The 23,031-nt window shown below is 44.3% G+C and overlaps 1 long non-coding RNA gene across 1 annotated transcript; it reads right to left on the bottom strand.

Annotated features, from left to right (window-relative positions):
* Window positions 1-12,222: 12,222 nt before the first annotated feature.
* LOC117085939 lies at window positions 12,223-18,137 on the bottom strand. Its single transcript, XR_004438140.1, has 3 exons — window positions 18,056-18,137; window positions 17,289-17,399; window positions 12,223-12,454 (listed from the first exon to the last, which is right to left on the bottom strand). It is a non-coding gene; the product is annotated as an uncharacterized LOC117085939 (long non-coding RNA).
* Window positions 18,138-23,031: the final 4,894 nt, after the last annotated feature.

The raw sequence follows: 23,031 nt of genomic DNA, 5'->3' as shown, positions 1-23,031 counted from the left end.
AATCTGGAAAAAGTGATAACCCAGGTCTTGCATGAATTAGAGAAGATTCTGAGTTAATTAGTTAAAGCCAAGGAATTTTTTCATGCATGGAAGGGAATATTAAATACAGTTCTCCCTTTTTGCGGCAGAACACAGCTGCCGGCTGAAGAGGGAGAGGTTCTTGGCATCTTCCTAAGACGTTGGGAAGCTGATGCACCTGCCGAGAGAGAAACTGGCACCTCTTCTACATAGAGAAGCATGGCAGCCATGAGTGAACCTTTTGCCTTCATCAGGAGCCCCCTCATAATTGGCGAAGGTCATCTCCAAGAAGAAATCAAAGAAACAAGACCTTCCAGCTCCAGTTTCGAAATAAAAAACCACCCAGAAAATGGTTGCACATATATATGCCTAGATTGAACTAAAACAAAAGTAAAGAGAAAGTCTTCCATATCGTTCCATATTGTAGACACTTTCAAATTCCTTTCCATAATCTATGTCTATTTCTAATTCTACCTGTACAAAATATAATCATGCCTGCTTGTAATTACTTATGCATACATGAATACTAGTAAGTTAAACTCGTTCATCTATTTACAAAGACAGTGTGATACATAGTAGCTTACGAATTGCTTCTTTTCCCTATGATTTTAAATGTACAACGAGTTTCTTTCTAAAACACATATTTGCAGATGTCACTTTAAACACTATTTTCTGAGATTATATTTTCCATAGAAAACAGATGTCTGCAATTATCCCTTTTTTGACCTCTGAGACTTATCAAAGTCAAATAGGTAATCATCCAATCAGACGGGCTATCATTATCAGAAGAAAAGTAATTATAATCTGAATATGTTTGAACATGATTATTATAAGCTTTAAACTGTTACACTTTTGATTGGGGCAGAATTGGAAGACATTATCACTTCATAATTCAAATGATGTAACTTCACTTGTTTTTGTCATTTAGAATCTGGAGAGCTAAATTTATTTAACAATATAATTCTTTAAACATGAACAAATTATGCAATAATCTCTTTAAAACCATGAGAATGCTTCTCAAAATCTTGACAGTGAAATTAGGCGAATTTTTTTTTTCCACCAGAGCAAATCAGAGCTCAGCACTGAGCCCGTCAGAGTGGGAAGCTTGAGGCAGACATGTTCATTTCACAGACATTTTGTGATCTGCTTGGTTCTTTTAAAGAGACCAGCTGCTCTCCTGTCTACCTGTTACGGCCCACACACTGCTGGTCCAAAGCAAAAGGAGAAAATTAGGCCAAATGCAGAAATGATCAGAAAGAAAAAAAAGATGTGTAAAAAAAAAATATCTTTCCAAAGAAGATGTATAAACAGAGAAATGAATTAGAACTAAGGATATGAATGCAGGGGGAAAGAGTGTTGAAAACTAAATGCCTCATGGATATAGAGTAAAACATCATTTTCTATTGAAAATAATTTTATAAAACCTGATTACACAGCCCTTCAGTCCAGATGTTTGTTTAACTTGGTGAGGGGTCTGATTTTTCTCCTTTATCTTTTCCGAGATCTGTTCCCTTTGTATTCTATTGTGCTTTCCAGCCGATCTGCTCATCTCCTCGGGAAGGAGCTACGGGGATGCCAGGGCATTCCCGCGCTGTTGCTGGGGCCTGAATTAACAGTGAACTGGGTAATGTCGATAAAAATGAGCATGTGGGCCCGTCGGAGAATTCCTGTACCTCAGAAGTGCTGGGTGTTTGTTTTCTCTGAACATGGCGGAAGGTTAGAAACAGTAAGAAAAGAGGGGCCTTCGGAGAATTTGAAAGGCACTGAATGGATGTTTTTCCACAATCAGAACATTTCTTAGAACAATGGTTTAGGAGGCATCAGTCAACTTACAATTTTAGTTCAGAGGAGTGAAGACCTGAGGCTTCCCCTCCCCCTCTTTCTCCCCCACCCAAATATAACAGACCTTTGGAAAAGCCAAATTTGCACTTAATATCTTTCCACTTCCCATATTAAAAGTACCCCTTTCTTCTTGTTGATACATCTTTTTGATTTAATTTTTTCCCCTCCCCTGCGCCCTCCACATCTATGTTTCAATATGCTTCATTCAACAAAGAGCTACTAAGTGTCTAATATGGCCAGGCACTGTGGACATACCTGTGAACAAAACAGACAAATACTTCTGCCCTTCTGAAGCTTATATTCTAGTTAAATTCTTATCAATGCCAGCTGCTCTGTTATTAATTGATAACAAAGGTATTAAAGGTGTTATTGAGGATTTAAGGTGGTATTCTTTTATCATTCAGGGAACCAGCATCTTTGGTGAGGGGTAGGACCCAGTAATGTGCATTATTAAACTCCCTTGGTGATCTGGACCCTACTAAAGTATGAAAGTGATGACACAGGCTAGGCACAGTGGCTCATGCCTGTAATCCCAACAGTTTGAAAGTCCAAATTGGGAGAATCCCTTGAGCGTTAAGAGTTTGGGACCACCCTAGGTAGCATAGTAAGACCTGGTCTATTAAAAAAAAAAAATTTAAAGGTAGCTGGGCATGGTGGTGAGCACCTGTAGTCCCAGTTACTTATGGGGGCTGAGGTGGGAGAAGGTCAAGGTTGCAATGAGCCATGATCACACCACTGCACTTCAGCCTGGGCGACAGAGCAAGACCCTGTCTCAAAAAAAAAAAAGAAGTGATGATAGAAAGTGGACTCCTGCCACAGAAGTGGGAGACTTGCAAGCTAAGCCATAGGAGGGTTGACCTTGTGCTGCCAGGATCTTTGTGGGTGCCTCCTGGAATTTCACCACATGGACAGGCACCTGTTCGTTCCACCTTTCCAAGGCTGGACTGCACAGACGCCTCCTCTGCTCTCTGTAGTGTGCAGAGATTGTGAGCTCACTACTTTGTTAGTCCCTCAGTGGCAGAGAACCTGTTTGATTAGGATGACTAATGATGTATAACTCCCTATCTCCTGGTACAGTGCCTGGGACAGTGTGAGTGCTCAGAAACATCTAAACGAAAGCATGGCTGTCTATTTCACTTCCTAAAAGCTTCGGCGCTCTTTTTAGTCCACATGGAAAGATCTTTCATCGTCTGTGTGCTCCCTGTTGGTCACAGATTCCCAGCCTAACATATTATCTCACAAGATGTCGAACTGGAAATTCCCAGCTAGATTCTTACTCTACATTTTATCCAGCTCAGGCACCTAGATTATGGCACTATTTTTAAATGGAGATACTTTCTTGATATTTAGACCACAATGCCAAACCTTTTGAACATCCATGTTCTGATGCATTTAGCTCATTAAAGTAGGTGGCATCCAGCTGCATCCACCATCTCTCTCCTCCTAATCTACTTTCAAATAACCAAGGCAGCCTATTAACACGTGGTGTTTTCATCAGACTTTGCACACTACTGCCTTTGAGCCTTGTGATCACATCATTGCTCATCTTTTCAGAATGTCCTTTCTCTCCAGTTTTACCCAGACCCATTCTATCCAACTTTCAAGACCCACCCAGCAAACACAATGCCCATCATCCATCGTCTCTGAGTGGGGGCAGCAGCAGTCCGAATGACCCTTTTCCACAAACCTTCTGTGACCACTACAAGCAATCCCTCCTCCTTCTCATTGCTTCGTGCAATTATTTTCTGTAGAAATTACTCAGCATCCTCATTTGCTCTGTAAATTATCTTTTTATACAATTGTAGATGCCCACATGTATGCTTAATTAGCTCAATAAGAAGCCCAATAGCACATTGGTAAGAGCATAGCTTGGGGGGTCCAGCAGACTCAGGTTTAAATCTAGGTCCTCCCCTTGGTGAAGATATGACTTACAACAGGTTACTTCTTGGGATTTCAGCTTTGCCATCTGAAATATAGGGTAAGTGTATCTACCTGTATTAAGCAGGTCTTTCATTCTAATTCTTTGATGTGTGGGACCTTGCTGACCCTGGAGAGATTGCTGCTCCCAAAACTGGCCAATTCCTAGAGATAGTAACCAACTGATCTGTGAACGTGCGTCTCTATGCAAACCAACCAATCTAAAGCCCATACCCACATATTACCTCCTTTCTCTGGGCTCTCACATTTGGGTCACTAGTCCTGTGTCCTAGTCACTGCCAGGGCCAGGTAGCAGGCAATGAGGGGTAGACCCTATGCCTCAGAGCCTGCTAAAATTATTCAAAGTATCCAATCCCAAGACCAACCTGGACAACATAGTGAGACCCCCATCTCTAGAAAAAAAATTTAAAAATTAGCCACGCGACATGTGCCTACAGTCCCAGTTACTAGGGAAGCTAAGGTGGGAGGATCCCTTGAGCTTGGAAGGTTGAGGCTGCAGTGAGCTATGATTATGTCACTGCATTCTAGCCTGGGTGACAGAGCAAGACCCTGTCTCTAAAAAAATAATAATCATAAATTGAAAATAAATAACCCTAACAAATTCCAAGGTGATGCTGATGTATTGTTTAGGTACCACACTTTGGGAATCATTAGCCTAATCATAGTAATCCTTCAATAAATGGTATCCCATAATTATTATTTTGTCAGTTCCTTTAGGTCAGAAACTAAACCTTATACCTTGTATCCCCCATAACAAAGGGGCTCACAGCAGGCACTCAATACAAGATGCTGAAGGCTATTTGACATTAAAGCTTACTAAATAGTGAACTCTACCTATTAAGATATGTTTGTGACTAGTCTAGGCATGGTGGTTCATGGCTGTAATCCCAGAACTTTGGGAGACCAAGACAGGAGGATCAGTTGAGGCCAGGAGTTGGGGACCAGCCTGGGCAAGCTAGCAAGACCTTGTCTCTACAAAAAAAATTAAAAATTAGCCAGGTATTATAGTTATGCACCTGTAGTCCTAGCTACTTGGGAGGCTGAGGTGGGAGACTCGCTTGAGCCCAGGAGGTCAAGGTTACAGTGAGTTATGATGGCGCCACTGCACTCCACCCTGGGTGACAGAGCAAGACCCTGTCTCTAAAAAAAAGAAAAAAGGTACCTTTGTGAATAGACTAGGAACTTGTCTAGTTAGGAATATGATCTAGTTAGCCATTGCTGCATAACCATAACAAATCACCCCAATGCTTAGTGGCTTAAAATAACAACCATTTTACTATATCTCATGATTTTGTGAGTCAGAAATTTGGGCCAGGCTTGCCTAATCAATCTTCCGTTTCATGAGGCATTGATGGAAGTCGTGCAAAGATACTCGACTGGCAGCTTGGCTGAATCATTTATATGGCTGATACCTTGCAGGGATGGCTCGAAGCTGGGCTCCGTGGAGACTGTCAGCTGGAGCTCCTCCACTTGACCTTTCCAATGTAGTGGCTTCAAGGCTTACATGGCAGCTTAGGGCTCTGTGAAAGAGTGTTTCAGTTAGTAAGGTGAAAGCTACATGGCCTTTTATGATCCAGCCCCAGAAATCCCATTTGGTCACTTTCACTGTATGCTATTGGTCGTCAAAACACTCACAAGCTTCCCCCATCCTCTCCCCAGATTCAAGAGCAGGAGATATGAATCCCTCATTTCACAGGAGGAGTGTCAAAGAATTTGTGGGCCACATTTCTAAACTATCCCATAATGTGTGGTTGCAGCCCTGTGTCTAGTGAAGGGAATAAAACAAATAAACAAATGACCTAGGGCTTTATAATTGTACTCTGCTGTTCTCCGTTCTGAACTTTCGATATTGAATCTTCTTCCCCAATATTTCACTGGAAGCCAGGCAGCTTCCCCATGACCATCTTCATCTTATGACTGTAAGTTGGAATGAGTATCCATATACCTGTCAGAAATGCCTAGTGCAGTAAAACCCACAATGAAATGCTCTACCCTATTGCAGGTTCATTATACGGTATGAAAAATCGCATCCCCCAAGGACACAGTCCCGGTTGGCATTTCTCTCTCCCACTGTAATCTAAAATGCCTGGGACACAGGTGTGCTCCTCATTCGTGTCTCCAGTGTTGGGATGGGAGCCTAAACAGCCAGATACAAACCCGATGCTCCTGTTGTCTCCGAGGGAAGCACCAGCAGTCTGAATGACGCCTTCTCTCATGTCTCCAGGGCTGTACTCCCTTTGAGATGCTGTGCTCTCTGACCAGCACAACATGTCAGCAGGAACTAAATGATGACCTCAGCAGCAGTCCAAGATTATTTTGGTTACATTACTCTCTGTGATTATCCAAAAGGGAAAACAAAAAGTCCTTTAAACATGCAGCTCGTGCTCTTCCTGCACAACAAAGGATCTCCTGGAAATCTTTTATTTTTTAAAATGACATTATAATGTTATGCTTTGTTTTCATCACTTTTATCATCATTTCTTAGCAGAAGCCCAAGTGGCTCAGCTAGGGTAAAAGGGGAAAAAATCATAATGATTCATTTGTATACATTTGTCCTAGTGGGAATTTGATGTGATGGAAATATAAGAATATTAAATTAGAGGCACTCACTCCATTATTCTCTGTTCTATTTGAACCAGACACAAGATACAAACATTATCTGGAGCCCAAGAATACCACAGTAATTCAGTGATGCATGAGCCCCCACCAGAACACTTGCTTATTTCTAAACTGAGTGGACATGAGCATTCTCTGCTCTCTGGTGTCATTGATGCCTCTGGTTTAGTGAATCCTTCACCCCATCCCAAATCAATTCCTCCATTCAAGTCCCTCCCTTAAGATAACAGCTTATGTAGTTCTGGAGAGAATGGGGTCAAGTAAGCCACACACTGAGCTGTCCTGAAGTCAGCTTGTTTCCCTACAAACCTCTTTCAGCAAGGCGTCCCCAGGTCGGTCCTCGGCAGCTCTCTTCCAGGAATCAGAGCTGACCAGCTACCGAGGCCCAGTGTATCAGTCGGGATCTAACCAGGAAACAGAAACCACCAGAGAATTCCAAACAGGACTTTGATGCAGGGATCAATTACACAAGGGATGGAAGAGCTGAGAGGCCAGCCAGGGCGGGGTGAGGAATCCAGACTGCAAAGACAGGAAGCTGACACCACTGCAGGGCAGAGGAAAGAGAGGAGGAGGTTCCCTGAGCTCAGGGTGCCTCGTGGAGTCTCTGCGTCACTGGGTGGAGGCTGGAACCATAGTGGACCTGTCTGGCAACAAATGGAGTAGGAGAGGTACGCAGCTGGGAAGGACGGGAGAAGGCCTCATTTCTCCCTCTCTACCTCCACCATCTAGCGCTTCCTATCATCCTCTGATCTTAGAAAAGCAACCTACAAGGGTCAGGCCCCTTTGATTTAGAATAGGGTAGAGGAAGGGCAAGAAACAGATCTCGGGAAAACAAAGCCAGAATGTGCACTGCCAGTAACACCGCAAAGCTAGTCTCACTCAGATCTCTGCAGTCTCTCCAGGCCCCTGCACACATCCACCCCTAGCTCAGGTTCAAAGGTCTCAAGCCACTGACGATGCAACCTTGTGGGATACCAGCCTTCCTCATGAAGGCCCCGCTTCCATCAAATCTCCAGCCTCGGTCAACCCGCTCCTTCGGCCTCCCACCCAGTGCTACCTTTAACTCACTGTGGTTCCCGCACTCACCAGTGTCTTTACGGATTTGACTTGATCTTAGATCCATTTCTGTAAGCTGAACTCCAGCTCTAGTGGGTGTGGTCTGGGTTTGGTATCAAATAACCTTCTTTCTCACCACAGAAATATTCTATCCTTTTCTCTTTTCCAGCAGAAGATAGTGTTTTGCTCTCATGATAGGCCCCATTCAAGAGGGAAGGGAGGGAGACTCCACCTCTTTGCAGAAGAGCTTGTAGGGTAAGAGAAATTGCTGTGGACAACTTTGAAAATACAACCAGTCCCATGCAGAGACTTTACAGATCTCCTCAATACTAATCAATAGTTTTTCTCAAAGATTTCTTCCCTCCCTTACTTTTTCTCTTTCTCCCTTCCTCCCTTTTTATTTTCTTTTAGTACCTAGAAAAGTACAGGAAAACTTAATCTTTGGGAACCAGCACATTTCTGAATACAGCTTAATTACAGATTAAATCTTAAAAGATTTAATGGCTCTTTATTTTGTCTTGATTTTGTCAGTCTAGACTCTAACACCTTTACCACTAATATATTCTAATATATGAAGAGAAAGAAACTGAACTCAGGCCCTATCCCCATGTTAGAGACTGACTGTGCCCTCTCAAATTTAATGCTGAGGTTCTTCCTAATCCCAAATGTGATGGCATCAGGAAATGGAGCCTTCGGGAGATGATTAGGTAACGAAGGCGTACCACCTCACTCTCTGGGGTGCCCTTATAAAAAGGAGACTCCTGAGAGCTCTTAGCCCTCTTTTTAGCTACCAACACAGAAAAGGGCCTTCACTAGAACCTGACCATACTAGCACCCTGATCTGCTACTTCCAGCTGCCAGGCCTGTGAGAAATAAATTTCTGTTGTTTATAAGCCACCCAGTCTATGATATTTTTGTTACAGCAGCCCAAACTGACTCACACCCCCAAGAAAGCTGACTCTACTTGCCATCTTCCCCATGGCTGTCAGGCAACACAATCATCTTCTAGGTATGACATTCTTACCCACAAAGTTTTTCTGCAACTTCTCCATTTCCCTGTATGGCCATGTCAGGGAGTAAATAGATGCTCCCCCTCCCCAAACAACAGGACTTAACAGCAATCAAATCAAAGACTGGGCCTCAGAATTAATTGTACCAGGCCTACCCAGCAGAGAGCAGGGCCCCTTAAGATCATGGTTCAGCTGGGGAGACAGCCCTGGACACAGCAGAGGGCACCTTTGCCAAAGTAGGTCCTCCAACCCAGGCTGCCTCAGTCTTTCCACCAAGCCCTGGAAAAGAGGCTTTTCTGGTGTGATCTAGCTCCCACAGTGGGAGAGAGAAGAGTTCACATGCACAAAAGATGGTCTTTCCTCTTGAAGTTAAGTGTGCTATAGAGACGGGACAGATGGCCACATCTTAATCAGAAACTAGACTTCAAGATCATTGAGGGTAGTGTTAAATCAAGTTTAACCTAAAGCTAAAGGTTTCTCTGCACATCGTGAACTATAGCCTACATGGAAGTGTAAACAAACTGTAGCCTACTGTTGTGCCAATCACCAAGTTTTGATCAATCAAATGTGGCCAAACGTTTAAACCATGTTCAAATAAGGTAAATGTGGAGCTATAACCAATCCAGCTGTTTCTGTACCTCACTTCCATTTCCTGTAAGTCACTTTCCCTTTTCTGTCCATAAATCCTCTTCCACCACGTGGCTGTGCTGAAGTCTCAGAGCCTATTGTGGCTCAGGAGGCTGCCCGATTTGCAAATTGTTCACTGTTCAATTAAACTCTTCTAATTTTAGTGCAGCTAAAGTTTTTCTTTTAACAGAAGATACAAGCAATATACCAAAATGCTCTGACCACCACATAAGCATTTAAATACCTGGTTAAAAGAAAACAGGCAAACTGAGAGCAAGTCAAATACCCTTTCTTTGGGTTCTGATTTCCTTGACTCAGGGACCAACTTTTGGGAGCTACAACCATCATGATTACGCTGAGCTTAGCTCCAAAAACCTATCAGAGCTAACACCTCCTTTTTATAATGGCTTTTTAATATCCTCAATAAAATTAATATACATAACTCATCCTCACACATTTCAAAAAGAAATCAACACAATGCCCTAACTGATATAAAAGAGACACAATAATATTTATAATAAAATAATGCGCATTTCTATATATATATATATAATATATATATATATGCCCAGGCAGAGCTATGCTAGAAGTCACAATCAAGTCACGAGGTCTCACAGATGCGTAGAGGCCCTAGGAACATAATAGTTACAAATGCAGCTCTGACAGGTCATTGTTTCTGTCATCAGTGAGGTGATTTTCTGAAATAGGGAACCACTCCTGACAGCACTCTAAACAAAGCAGAGTATAATCTTCTTCTTGATTGGTATGATCATGCAAAATTCAGTGTATGTGGAAACAATGCAAAAAGAACTCATGGAATTTTTAAAAACTGAGTTAGATTCTAAGTTCAAATAATATTAGGTTTTTCACCTATCGGGATGTGTACATCCCAGATGAGAACACTCAAAAGTCATGTGGGATACAGGATGAATTGTTTCTGTTGGCCTCCACCCAGTAAATGGTAGTAGTACCCCATCCTTGTAACAACCAAAAGAAGTCCCTGCAAATGTCCAAAATGACCTCAAGGGCATCGAAACCATGCTCTCAAGTGTTTCTCAGCTAGTCTTTTTGAATGTATTCCAACTGCGAGCAACTTAAGAGTGCTAGGAACTAAGAACTTTATATGTATGAAGGTCCAGGTACAATTATTGTTTCCCTGTCACACATAAGAAAACCAAGGCACAAAGAGGCAAGGTAACTTCCTAAGGTCACAGAACAAGGCTGCAGGTTGGGGTGGGAGGCAAAAGTAAGCAGTCCAGAACCCACATTAACCACCACTTCCTTCCAGTTGTGGTGGCAGGCACCTGTAATTCCCAGCAACTCAGGAGACTGAGAAGGGATGATCACTGGAAGCTGGAAGTTTGAGACCAGACAGAGCAACATGGTGAGACCCCATCTCTAAAAAAATGTTTTTAAAATTAGCTGGGCATGGTGGTGCATGCCTATAGCCCCAGCTACTCATGAGGCTGAGGCAGGAGAATTGCCTGAGCCCAGGAGTTCCAGGCTGCAGTGAACAGTGATTGTACCACTGCACTCCAGCCTGGGCAACAGCAAGAGACCCTGTCTCTTAAAAAACAAAACAATTACCACTCCCTTGCTTTGTTTGCCTCTGCATTTGTGAGACTTTTCAACCTGTTTCCTACTGATAGGTCTAGGTTCTGACAACATGAAAAAGACCTCCAGATAATCACAGAAGACTGTTGACTTATTCTGTCCTGTTTCTCTTTCTAAGCTTGAAAATCCAGCAACACCATGTCCACGGACTCCGGAAAGTGTCCTCAGAGCTCGGTTCTTAGCTCACCTCTGTGACCCTTTCTGAGTTTGCTTTTCATCCATGGGTTGCTGACCTATTTCACCCATTCGGGTGATATGATAACTAAGCCAAGTAAAAGGGGCATAATTTACTGCCTGCCCCTGCTTTTTCCGATTATCCCATTTGAGCCTCGCTAATCTTTTCCTCACCTCTCTCACCTCTCCTCACCTCACCGAGCTCTTCCGTTTGCTCTGTCAGACCACTGGGTACAGCGATGATAACCTGCCTTCACTCCCGGCGTCATCTCAAACAAAGGTCTGCTTCACCAAATGGGGTGTTTCAGCAGCGAGCAGCTCACCTCTCACCCACAGCTGCTCTGTGCATGGCTCAGGAAGAGTCTCTGAGTATAGATCTGGAATGCAGAGCCCCCGGCCTCATGCTCACCCTTCTTTTAGCTGTACATCAGCAGCACATTCTAGTTGGCTTACCTGTGCAAGCTGGTTGGAGCCTCTGTAACACTGATGGTGCTAAATTGCTCTGTGGAAGACAAAGTCTCATGCTCCTTGCAGGAATATCCTTGTCAAGCAAGTAAACATAAGTCACAAGGTCTTTGAAAATTTGCTAGGTACTCTGGCCATGAGCTCCACTAGCTCCCCTCCAAGGATGACATCCAGCTGTATGAGATAGTTTAAAGAGATGCAAATGCACCCAAACAGGATTATGCATAGGATTTTAATTTGCCTGTGCCTAAACAGTTACTCTAAGAAAATTTTCAAATCAACACTTTGGTGTTATTCTCTGATATGGTTTGGCTCTGTGTCCCCACCAAATCTCATCTCGAGTTGTGATCCTCAGTGTTGGAGGAGGGGCCTGGCGGGAGGTGATTGGATCATGGGGTGGTTTCTAATGGCTTAGCACTATCTCCCCAGTGCTGTCTCCTGATAGAAGTCTCAAAAGATCTGATTGTTTGAAAGTCTGAAGTACCTCCCCCTTCACTCTCTCTCTCTCTCTCCTGCTGCCATGTAGGAGATTCTTGCTTCCCCTTCACCCCTCCGCCACAATTGTAAGTTTCCTGAGGCCTCCTCGGCCATGCCTCCTGTATAGCATGTGGAACTGTGAGTCAATTAAACCTCTTTTCTTTATAAATAAGCCAGTCTCAGGTAGTTCTTTATAGCAGTATGAGAATGGACTAATACGTTTACTCATAGCTATTTCTTCACCAACCTCACTTCCCTGTGCTCCTATTCAAGGAGCCACTATCATTGAGCCCAATACTCTATAGCAGAAACAAGGAGAGATGATATAGAAAGACAAGCAAAGAGAGAAACCACAGCACAAAAGGACTGTAGGGCAATGTTTTGGAGATTATATTTTTAATCCAATGTACCAAAGATAGGAGGTTTCAACATGGAGTCCTTGAAAGCCCTGAGAGCAAGCCCAGCCTGATAAAGAACGCGTTTCACCTCAATCAAGTCACAGTCAGAATCCACGATGTTTCTCCTCAATCTTCACCAAACAGAGGTGCCCATAAACAGAGACCTTGTTCTCTTTCTCCTCTTTCCTTTCTTCCATCTGTTGTTCCTTCCATTTTTTCCTGAATAAAACAAACACAGAGGCACTAGTCTAGTTCAAAAAGCCTTTCTTTCATAGGTCTAGTAGAGACCTTGGAAATATTCAAAGCCTATCACCCAAGAAAAGGCAGGGGAACAATGAAAATGTATTTTCTGAGTTACATCAGGAAATAGAATGTTTTAATTCATCTTTCAAACACTGTAAATTCAACCTCTCAGTGATTAAATTGAAGTCTAATAAGACAAGATGGCATATCTGAGTCACCTCTCTCGTGTTTTAATTCTCCTTCTCCTGCCAGCTGCACTCTTTTGACAATAGAATCCAGTCCTGCTTCATATGACACCAGTGTCCCTTGCTTATCCCTCCTTCCAAGCTCTGGTCACACGTTCTCTAACTCCTTGCTGGCCATCTTCACCAGATGTCCTTCAATACCTCCAGCCCGAACTCACCTCCCCTTTGCACAATGGTCCTCACTCCTTATCCCTCCATACCTTCAGCCCCCTTTCCCATTCCTGGCTGGAAGCAACCCCATGGTATATTTGCTTATATTCTACTTTGTGACTGGTACATGATGCATCTCAGCACTAGACTGTAAGTTCCTTAAGAGTCAAATCTGTGTTGGATTCATTTTTGTATTCATCACATCATTTAGCAAGTGCCTTGCACACTGGAATACTCACTAAATATTTCATGAATGCAGAGGGCATTCAGCCTTTTCTGTTGTTGGCAGGGAAATCAAAGGGACCCAAATGAATGGGGAAGGACTGGAGCACTATTGTGGCAAAGTCTGGGGTATGGGAAGGGAGCAACATCCTCTGCAAATGCCTTACAGAGTGCTGGTCATTCCAAATGTTCAGTAAGACATAGTTGACTGATTGACCAATGCTCATTGCTCTTGGAAAGCTGTTGGAATGGTGGGGTGATGACATTTTCTTTTCATTAGCCCTAAAGGCACAGAGTCAGGAGCCAGAGCAAGGGGGCACATTGCATACTCTTTCTGCCCAGTGCCACAGACAACAAACCCCAAGTCTCTGCTCCTGCTGGACTGCCACAAACATATATAATGTCTACAAACTTTGGATGAAAGGTAATAGGTCATCACCATCATTATCACAGTTTTTCACTTTCCCACTAAACTGTGAGCTTCCTAAGAATGAGGATCAACCTACCTTAGTACTTAACTAATTCATCTTCATAGCTATGATGCCTGGCACATTGGTGCTCAATGAATATGTGTTGAACGTTGAGTTCAACGTAACACAGAGAGATCTTAATATACATAAGGCTAAAAATATGTATGTAAGGAAATGTGATTACTAAGAAAAACTATTAATCAGCTGTTTTTTAATGTTCATGGCAAATGGTCCTGGAATGAATATGCTTAAACTAAAATTTAAAAAAATTAAATCAGAACAATTTCTTTTCTCTCTCACAGTGTGTTTTACAGACCACCTGCATCAGAATCACCTGGGATATATTACACATAAAGAGAATATATATGTTTCAGATTCATGTGTCCCCACTCCAGAATAAGTGAATGTTATTCTTTGGAGTGGGCCTGGAAGCCTACATTTTAAACATATACTGAGGGGTTTAGCAAATTTGAGTACACTGAAATTTCAGGACATTGGCCTGGAGTGACAAGTGAGAGAATTGTTATGGGGAGAGTTGATACACCCTGAGACTCAAGTATCCAAAATACCTGAGGAATTTTCTCTCTAGGTTCTTCGAGCATATGATAGATCTCTTTTTGTCTCTGATGACTTAGAGCCAGGAAAGTGGTCAAGATGACCTCACAAGATTCTTTCCAGATATGTAATGCTATGAAAAACACACTCGCCATCATTTCAACACATGGAAATTCAATGTGCACAGGAACGAAACTCTGGACCTGTCATTTCTTTGCTGGTGATGAAAATGGCTTTGCTAGTTTGTCTTCCTTTTCAGTTGCTTTCTCTTCTGTTAATGAAGTCCAATATTATTGAATGCCTTCTTGGTGCAAGCCTCATGCTAGAAGCTTTGGAAGGAAGTTAGAATATGAATCAACCATCCATGAGGAGCTCACCACTCAGGACATATGATGAGAGGTATGCATATGGAAGTTAAGCAGCAACTCAAAACATTAGGGAAAATGTCATAGGACAGTGTTTGCTGAGTGCTCAAAATTAATTATATTACAAATAATGTCTCAGGGTATTCTGAGGAGAGTGATCATTTCAAGCTGGGAGTATTGACTTGACCCAGCCTCAAGGAATGGGGGAGGATTTGGAAAGGCAGAAAGGAAAAGGAAGGGTGTATCCAGGAACTGGAGTGGCATGAGCAAATTTTAGATGAGGAGAGGTAAACCCACTTGACATGAGTGGAGGTTTAATCAAGAATGGTGGGAAATAGATGAGTAAACTGGAGAGCTGCTTCATGGAGGGTTCTAATGCTATACAGTGAGAATTGTGGACATCTTCTTAGAGGTAAATTAGAGGATTACAGGTAAAACTTTTGAGAAAACATTATTTATTTAACTAGTTAGTTTTTGGAGACATGGTCTCACTCTGTCACCCAGGCTGGGATGCAGTGGTGTGATCATAGCTCAGTGCAGTCTGGAACTCCCAGGCTCAAGTCATCCTTCCACCTCAGCCTCCTGAGTAACTGGGACTACACTACCATGCCTGGATAACTTTTTCTTTTCTTTTTAGAGATGGGGTCACTATGTTTCCCTGGTCTCGAACTTCTGCCTTGACTGCGCTCCCAAAGCACTGAGATTACAGGTGCAAGCCACCATGCCCAGCCGAAAAGTAGTACTTTTACAAGATTAATCCAATGGCAGTTGTAGGGTGATTTTTGAAGAGAAAATATGTACAGTAGGTAGACAATTAGAAAGCTATTGCAATGGACCACATATGAGATAAAAAGACTCTAACCAGGGTTGGAGCACAGTATGAATGAAAAGCAAGAAAGAAATGCAAGAGATGTTATGAAGTGAAGAAAGGACAGCGAAACTCAGTGACCAACTGTACATGGGGTTGCAAAAGAGAGAGGAATCAAAGATGGGCATCCTTTTTCATCTTGTAAGTGTTGATCACCGCTTAGCCATACCCAACCTTTTGTAGACAAAGGTGTTTCCTCTGTTTCTGAGCCTTGCCTATGCATTTTTCCCTTGACTTATATCCGCTTCAGTAATAACCCTGTCTGTGCATTTCTAGGCATTTCTGTATCGCATGCTGCTATGAAAGAGATGTCCAATTCCACTTGTTGAGAGCAAAGAGAAACTGGCGAAAACCAGGCCATTGTTCAGAGGTAAGTCATATCTTGGCACATCTGCTTTTTAGTGAAAGTACTCTGGCTCAGATGTAAGTGTGTAGCCAGCAAGAAGCCATTGATGGATGATAGATCCATTGATAGACACATGGTGGGAGAACAATGATAAGGAAGAAATGTTAGCACATATGATATGCCGTCATTTCAAAAAACGGAACTGTAATTTCTACACTAGGTTTGTTTCCTAGGGGAGGAAAAATGCAAGCTATTCTTGGGGCTTACTCAACAACTCAGAAAGAGAAGGGAAAGCAGACCCTGAAGCCCTGGAGGAAGATTGACTGTGCTCCAACTCAGACACAATCTAAAGCACTTCTTGAGCTTCTACAATGAATGAATCTCTGGTAAAGTTTGCAAATAAGGAACTTCAAGCAGTGAGGTCAGATGAGAGAGAGATGGGCATGGCATTCACCTTCCATCCCAGAGAGAAGGGCAAGTGCTTTGGTTAAGGATGGCCTGATTATATGGAGTGTGTCTTATCTGGAGGAGGGTAGAAAATGTCTTAAGACATCTCAATCAAAAAATCCAATGTTTGATGGAGATAGGAATAGAGATGTCTCCTACACATTTGGAAACAGGAGCTGGCTTCAAGGAGAACCAAGGAACACTGCAGAAAGTGGTAGATGAGGTTGTACTTCTGGAAAAGGGGACAAGATGAATCCTCCAATTAGATATGGGTAAAATCTGGGGAGAAAGAACTGCCTAATAAACATCTCATCACAGCTAGAAAATGGGGGTTGTTCCCACCCTGGGTCTGGGCCCTCTAGAGCTGTGTGGGCAGAAAGAAAGACTCAACGGAGCTTGAGTGCTTGGCGGAGGGTGGAAAGAGCACCTCCGCAGACTGCTTTGGCGACAGTCCACTATGCCGTGCAGGTGTGGCAGGCTGAGAGTGGGAGCAGACAGATGACCTATGTGAGAAACAGCAGTCAGGAGTGGAAAGAAGCAGCAAGAACTGTCTGAGGACCCCATTCATGCCTGGGATTGGAGTTTCTGCTAGCTTATCACCAATTCTGCCTGTGCTTTGGTCCTTGCCCAGGAGGCAGACTGATGCGAAGATTCATGGCACTGTAGCCAGAGGTGCAGCGACATCTATGGTGCATGGATTCCCCTAGCAGCTCTACGGACCTGGCAGGGCAAAAGGCTGCCACATGGAAACAGGAGGATAGAAACAGCCATGATTCTGATGCTGGCTGGCACTGAAAAGTGCTTATTATACTCCAGGCACTGTGCTGAGCTCTTCACACATTCCAGTGCTTTCAATCTTCACAATGAACTTATGAGAGCTATTACTATCCCCTAAGAAGACTGAGGCACAGACAGGTTAAATAACTGACCTATATTTATACAACCCAGGTTCCTCACCGCCATGAGAGAGCTCAGATGATTCGCCCTCAGTTTGGAGTCTGAAAAAGAAACTCTGAAGAAGAACAGAGACACAGATTGCTGGGCTCTCCCCTAGGCCCAAAACTCTCCCTTAAACACTGGCTCTCACAAGCAGATGCCCTGAACAAAGCCTGTGCCCAGCTAAGTGAAAATCTTTTACCTACCTTCCAGAGGTCACCCTGATGCAGACGAACAGAAAAGATAAATTTGCTCAGCTTCAGATGTAGCCATCGTTCCTATCACAGGCAAGAGCATCTTCGGAGTGATGAAAAGCTCTATAATTTTAAATGTGTTATTGGTCTAAGCACAATTTACACTAGGGATGAAAAAAAGGAAGAGATTTATGAGATGTAAGATAGAAAGATAAACTCTTGTCCCTTAGTGGCTATTAGAAACACTGCTAACATACCATAAATGTGTGAAAGATGACATGGTTATTTTGCATTTCCACTGGGCATTTCATATGTTGCAAGAATTTACAGGGACCAAAGTCCCCATTAAAGATGGTAGAGTCTGGGGAGGGGAGTGGAGAAGGCCCCACTGACCAAGGCCCCATCTGGGATGGGTATAGGGCAGGTGGCTTTAGGCAGAGGAGACAGCATACTCCATTGCCTAAGGTGCAACACCTACCAGCACCCTCTTTATTTCCTGCCTTTAGCCACCTGCTCTGGGGGCAGGTTTGGTGGCCAGGCACTGCCTCATGTTTCATCAGGCTTTGGTGTCAGATTCTGGGTCTAAGTCTTCTAGTCCATCACAAAAATCTGAAACAAGAGAGGGCAGCCAGGACAGGAGAACTGGCAAGGTTCATCTACCTACCCCCAAAAGCCTCATAAACATAAGCATCCAGTGAGTTAGTGCCACCAACCTGGCCTCAAGAGTCACAGGAGATTTTATCAAAGAGAAAGGGATTGGTGATCAGAAAGTAATTTACCTGAAACCCACTTGAAATTATTCTCATAGCTGGCCAATCTGGACCGGTTTTCCTGGCAGGGACATCATCAACATCAACATCTGAAAGCCCAGTCACAGGAAGTTAGTCACAGCACAGGCTGCTGAGTCAGGGCTGGGATGCAGGTCGCATAGAGTCCTGGGGTTAAACCGGGTGATGTGTCCAAAGCTCCCCTGGCCCAGCAGCAGCCAGTGCCTTGAGCAGGAGGTAAACCCCAGCTCTGATCCCTGGAGAAACGTGAGAGCAGGCTGGGGCTTTTAATTAATTTACTCATTTGTAGAAATGGGGTTTCACTATTTTCCCCAGGCTGGTCTCAAACTCCTGGCCTCAAGGGATACTCCTGCCTTGGCCTCCCCATGCTCTAAAATTACAGGTGTGAGCTACCATGTCCGACTTTTGGTTTTGGTGGGGCAGGACAACTATTGGGAAATTAGGGTTCTAAGATTTGCTCATTTTTTGGTGTCATTGGTCATTTCTTGTGGAATCAAGTACAGGGTATATGTCCCATGGCCTATAATAGAGAAGGCAGACGACTGGGTGAGGTTTCACTTTCTGCAAGTTGGATATCTTTCCAATGGACCCACCACTCTCAAATACAAATGTTAAAAGAATTAGCAATAGAACATTTGCAAGTCAACTGAGGTGTCCTAAGGGGAAGTGCTATGGAAATGGTCTCATGAAACACTTGTGAAGTTAGTGGTATGGAGTCCTTAAATGGATGGAAATGAGGGCCACATGTCAGAAGTCCTGGATTTCACTATGGTGACTCCTGTATCTGACCAGGAGAGTACTTTAGTGGCTGTATCCTATATTTAAATTTAGGCTGCAAATGGAAAAACAGTTTTTACAACTCTAAATACACTTTCTACTACAGAGAATGGTGACTGAAGCAAAAGTAAAAATAGCTGCTCGCACCACGGTTTGAGAAAATCTAAATCTGAAAATGATCATTTTTATTTGCATGCTACCAAATAAGGACATTGGGGAAGCAATGAGTCACCAGTATGTTAGCATTTACCAGATTCCAACATGATGTGAGGATATTCTTTAAGATGAGATTTGAATATGCTCTAATCTACCTTAAGCTTTACCCTTGAAGTGTAACCCTAAGTTCTTATCTGAAAAATGGGCCATCCTTGGGAAACTCAAGTGGGAGGATCATGAGCCTGGGAGGTGAAGGTTGCAGTGAACTGAGATTGTGCCACTGCACTTCAGCCTGGGCAACACAGTGAGACCCTGTCAAAAAAAAAAAAAAACAAAGGCCAAATCACAGCTCTACAGCAGTTACAGCAGTGCTCCAATTAATAATTTCAATGCCTTCAAACACTCAAATACAAGGGAGTAAGACCTCACATCTGAAGAGTACCTTAGGCTTTTAAAAGTACTTTCACCTACATTATCTCATTTGATCACACTTGATTCTCAACAAAATCCTTGAGGCAAGGTGTTTGTTAAGTGTGTGGTTGTCATATTAAAATATCATTGAACTGTGGATCTTTCTGTAGAGACAGGATGAATCACTACCCTGTAGGAAAAAAAAAGGAACAAACAAAGGAAAACTAGGAGGTGTAGAGATCTAAGCTCCCTGTTAACAGGCCCCTGTCACATGGCCCCTGTATAAACCAGTTCTCTTAAAGTGCCAAAACCCAGCAGAAAGCTTTAGAAATTGTTTACAACCCAAGTGTGTTTTCTTCTTTTCTACGCTTTTAGAAGACAGTTTAAAGAGAGTTAGGGAATGCTCTGGTCTTTTGTTTTGAAATTTTCTCTGCTTGTTGTCTGGTTGTCTGCAGACTGTGAGATTGGTCTATTTGCTTTAAACAGACTGAACAACTTTTAAAACAAGCATGTTATGATGGGTTGACTCATTTTGGATGTGCGAAGATGTTTACTGAGCTTCTCATTTAAAACTTGAAGATTCTTCTGTCTCAGTGTGACATAGTAATAGTTTAAAGGGGAGCGCCGTCTGTTGTAGTGTTTTGGAAGGTGGCATAAGAAAAATGTCTCTGTTCTACAGCATAATCAGCTATCTGCCTCTTCCCAAGGATTTTTCATGAGCCTTGGAAAGAAATCCATATCATTTAAGTTCCCAAGGGCAAACCACCCTTTGCCAAGAGACCACTGAGTACAATTTCCAAAGATGGAACACATTTCTTGTTATGCTTCTGGTTTAGCCCAGTATCAGAGGTGGCGCTCAGTCCCTGCATCCCAGGGGAGAATGTTTTCTGGAGAGTTGGGGACAACTGCAATAGGTTTTACATATTATCACAGCAAAATAATGAAATAAATAAATGAAGATGACATCCACACTGCTCCCCTTCTTCACGCTACAGAGGTGGTGGGGTGGAAAGCGGGGTGGGGGGGGGTGGTGAAAGGGATTACCACCAAGCCAGGAAGCTTACACTTCTGTCCCCTTGGCCTGAGTTAGCACCCATCTTTGTGGAACACAACTCGCTGTGTAGGGGGTTTCTCCTGCCAGAAAGGAGGCCATGCAGCGAGCAAGTCCAGGAGTGCTGGGCATTAGGACATCAAACAGCAGGTCGTAGGGACCAGGGATTAGGAAACAAGAGGTCTGGTCCTGCCTCCCTCTCTAATTATTTGTGTGACTTTGGACTAGGCATTCTACCTCTTCATCTGTAAAATGAGAGGGTTGGACTACGTATTCTCCAAGGTCCCTAACAGCTTCTAAAAAAGAAACATGTAGGGAAGTTGTGAAGCAAAACATGATGATCCCTGTTATCTGTAAAAAGAATAGACCTTGGAGGTGGTGCAAAAATAATCCGCAAGGATTCCTTGCGGTGGGTTGGAAAACTATAAGGAAATGTAGAATTGTGCGTCGTGTATAACATGAGTGGAGATATATGAGACAATCTAAAATGGGGCACATGCAAGCTCACATCTTAAAGCAGAAAAGTCAGGCTTTTGAACCGAGGCTGGCCCTGTTCTTTTCTACAATCTCTCCCCATGATAATGTAGCACCTTGTGCACACAATTAAATGTCAGCCACAGAAAACATTTCCCTTGGCTTTGTTGTTCCAGAACGGGATTCTTTTGTCCTCAATATAATGGATATGCAGAAACAATGATAGAACAGAGATTTTTTTTCTAAAGCTATGACAAACACACTGCTGCTTCCTCCCTCTCTCCCTTCTTCCTCCTTATCCCCACCCCCCAAAATAAATCATTGTTCCAAAAAAAAAAAAATCCCATTGTCTATTGTCCACGGAGATCAAGATCTGCCTAGGAACAGCTCTGGCGGGCGCCGCAGCAGCCCAGAGCAGCCGGTAGGTGGCGCACGAAGGCAGCGCAGGCGGAGCGCGGGGCCGAGCCCAGAGCGGGGGTCTCGCCGCCCCCACCCCTGCCGCCGCCGCCGCAGCCGCCGCCTTCCACCCCCTCTTCGCGTGCTAATTGCTGGATACTCTACTGGGACTTCGGTCAGGGAAAAAGAAAGCGGGAATGGGAGGCGGGGAAGGGAGGTGGGGAATCCGGTTCCGAATACACAAAGCCTCCGGGGCTTCGGCGTCCCAGGAGCAGGGCGCCCCCGGCCTCTTCCCCTCCTCCTCCCTCCCTGGGCGCGGGGCTGCGGCCAGCCGGCCTCGGCTTCCGCCCGAGGGGCACACAGACCAGCGGGAGGAAAATGGGGACCGCGTGCGCAGCCCCACGCGCTGCGGCGCCTGACGCCTGTCCGAGCCTGGGCGCTTTGCTCCCCAGCTCACCCATCCCGGCCGCGGAGCCCGGACCCACCCCGAAAGCAGGCCCGCCCGGCGGGAGTCGCCCTCCTCTCGAGGAATGCCGAGGCCCGCAGGAGGATTCCTTGACCTGACCTCAGGCCCCTGAGCAGCGGGCTCTGGCCGAGCCCGAGAGCGGGAGGCTCCCCCAGGGGGTGCCTGGGCGGGCGGGCGAGCGAGCCCCCTTCCCGGAGGAGCCGCGGGGCCCATGCCCTCTGTGTCGGGGCTAACGCTGTCAGCTCCTGCAAAGATGAACGGCCCATGTGGTCGCCTGACCCCCCAACCTCTGCTTGGTGGAACATGATGTTAAAGATTCTGCTGGCCCTAAAGTCAGAAGCCTGGATTGAAACGTGAGCATTGACACCTTGGGGCTCTGTGACCTTGAGGATGTTCCTAAACTTCCCAACTCCGCACCTCCCTGGCTATCAAATGCAGGGAATAATACTAGGAATGTTGTGAGAATTTTAAAAAGTGCTTCTTAACTTAGCAGGAAGCCTGGCAGAGAGTAACTATCATTATGAACAACCCGACTCTCCTTGTAGGAGGAGGGAGAGGCACAGTTTGCCGCCCTTGAGACAGACCTGGCATCGCTGTTGCAGAGACTCAGGAGTAAGGGTTCCCAGCCGAGGAAACGTGGCTCCTAACAGGAGCTCCCATCTGTTCTCCGCTGTCCCCAACCCCCATCCTCCTCCTGCCCTGCTGCTGTGACTGTGTGGGGCACTCCCCCTCTCCCTCCGCTCCCTGGATAGACCTGTGATTTATGCCCCTTCTCTTTTGGAGAGTTCTGACAGAGTTGTATCACCCGGGCTTGGGAGGCAGACACACGGGGTGGAACCCCGGCTCCCCCATTTGCTAGCTGGGAATTTAACCTCTGGGGCTTCAGTTCACTCCTCCATAAAATGGTGGGCCTGATACCTACTACGTAGGCAGGTTTTTTTGTGATGATTAAGGGAAATACTGTGTATAACTGCTGGCATGTACTATCTCTTCAGTAAATTTGAAAATTTAAATTTTACAGTTGAAATTAGGTTAGATTATCTTGCAGAAAATGATGGTGGTTGATTGGAATTTCCAGATTTCCACCGAAGGTGAACCCAGCAACTGCTAACAACTTCTTACTCTCATCTGAGTCAGCAAGGTTATTTCCCTCCAGGAAAAGATTAGAAATCCAGTGAGGCCGCATTCGCCCCAGAGCCTCACAGGTGTAACTCAGACACTTACTTAGGTTTAGAT

Source organism: Trachypithecus francoisi, unplaced genomic scaffold, assembly GCF_009764315.1.
Source record: "Trachypithecus francoisi isolate TF-2019V2 unplaced genomic scaffold, Tfra_2.0 Lachesis_group1, whole genome shotgun sequence".
Taxonomy (NCBI): domain Eukaryota; kingdom Metazoa; phylum Chordata; class Mammalia; order Primates; family Cercopithecidae; genus Trachypithecus; species Trachypithecus francoisi.
This window is presented reverse-complemented; position numbering and strand designations above follow the sequence as displayed.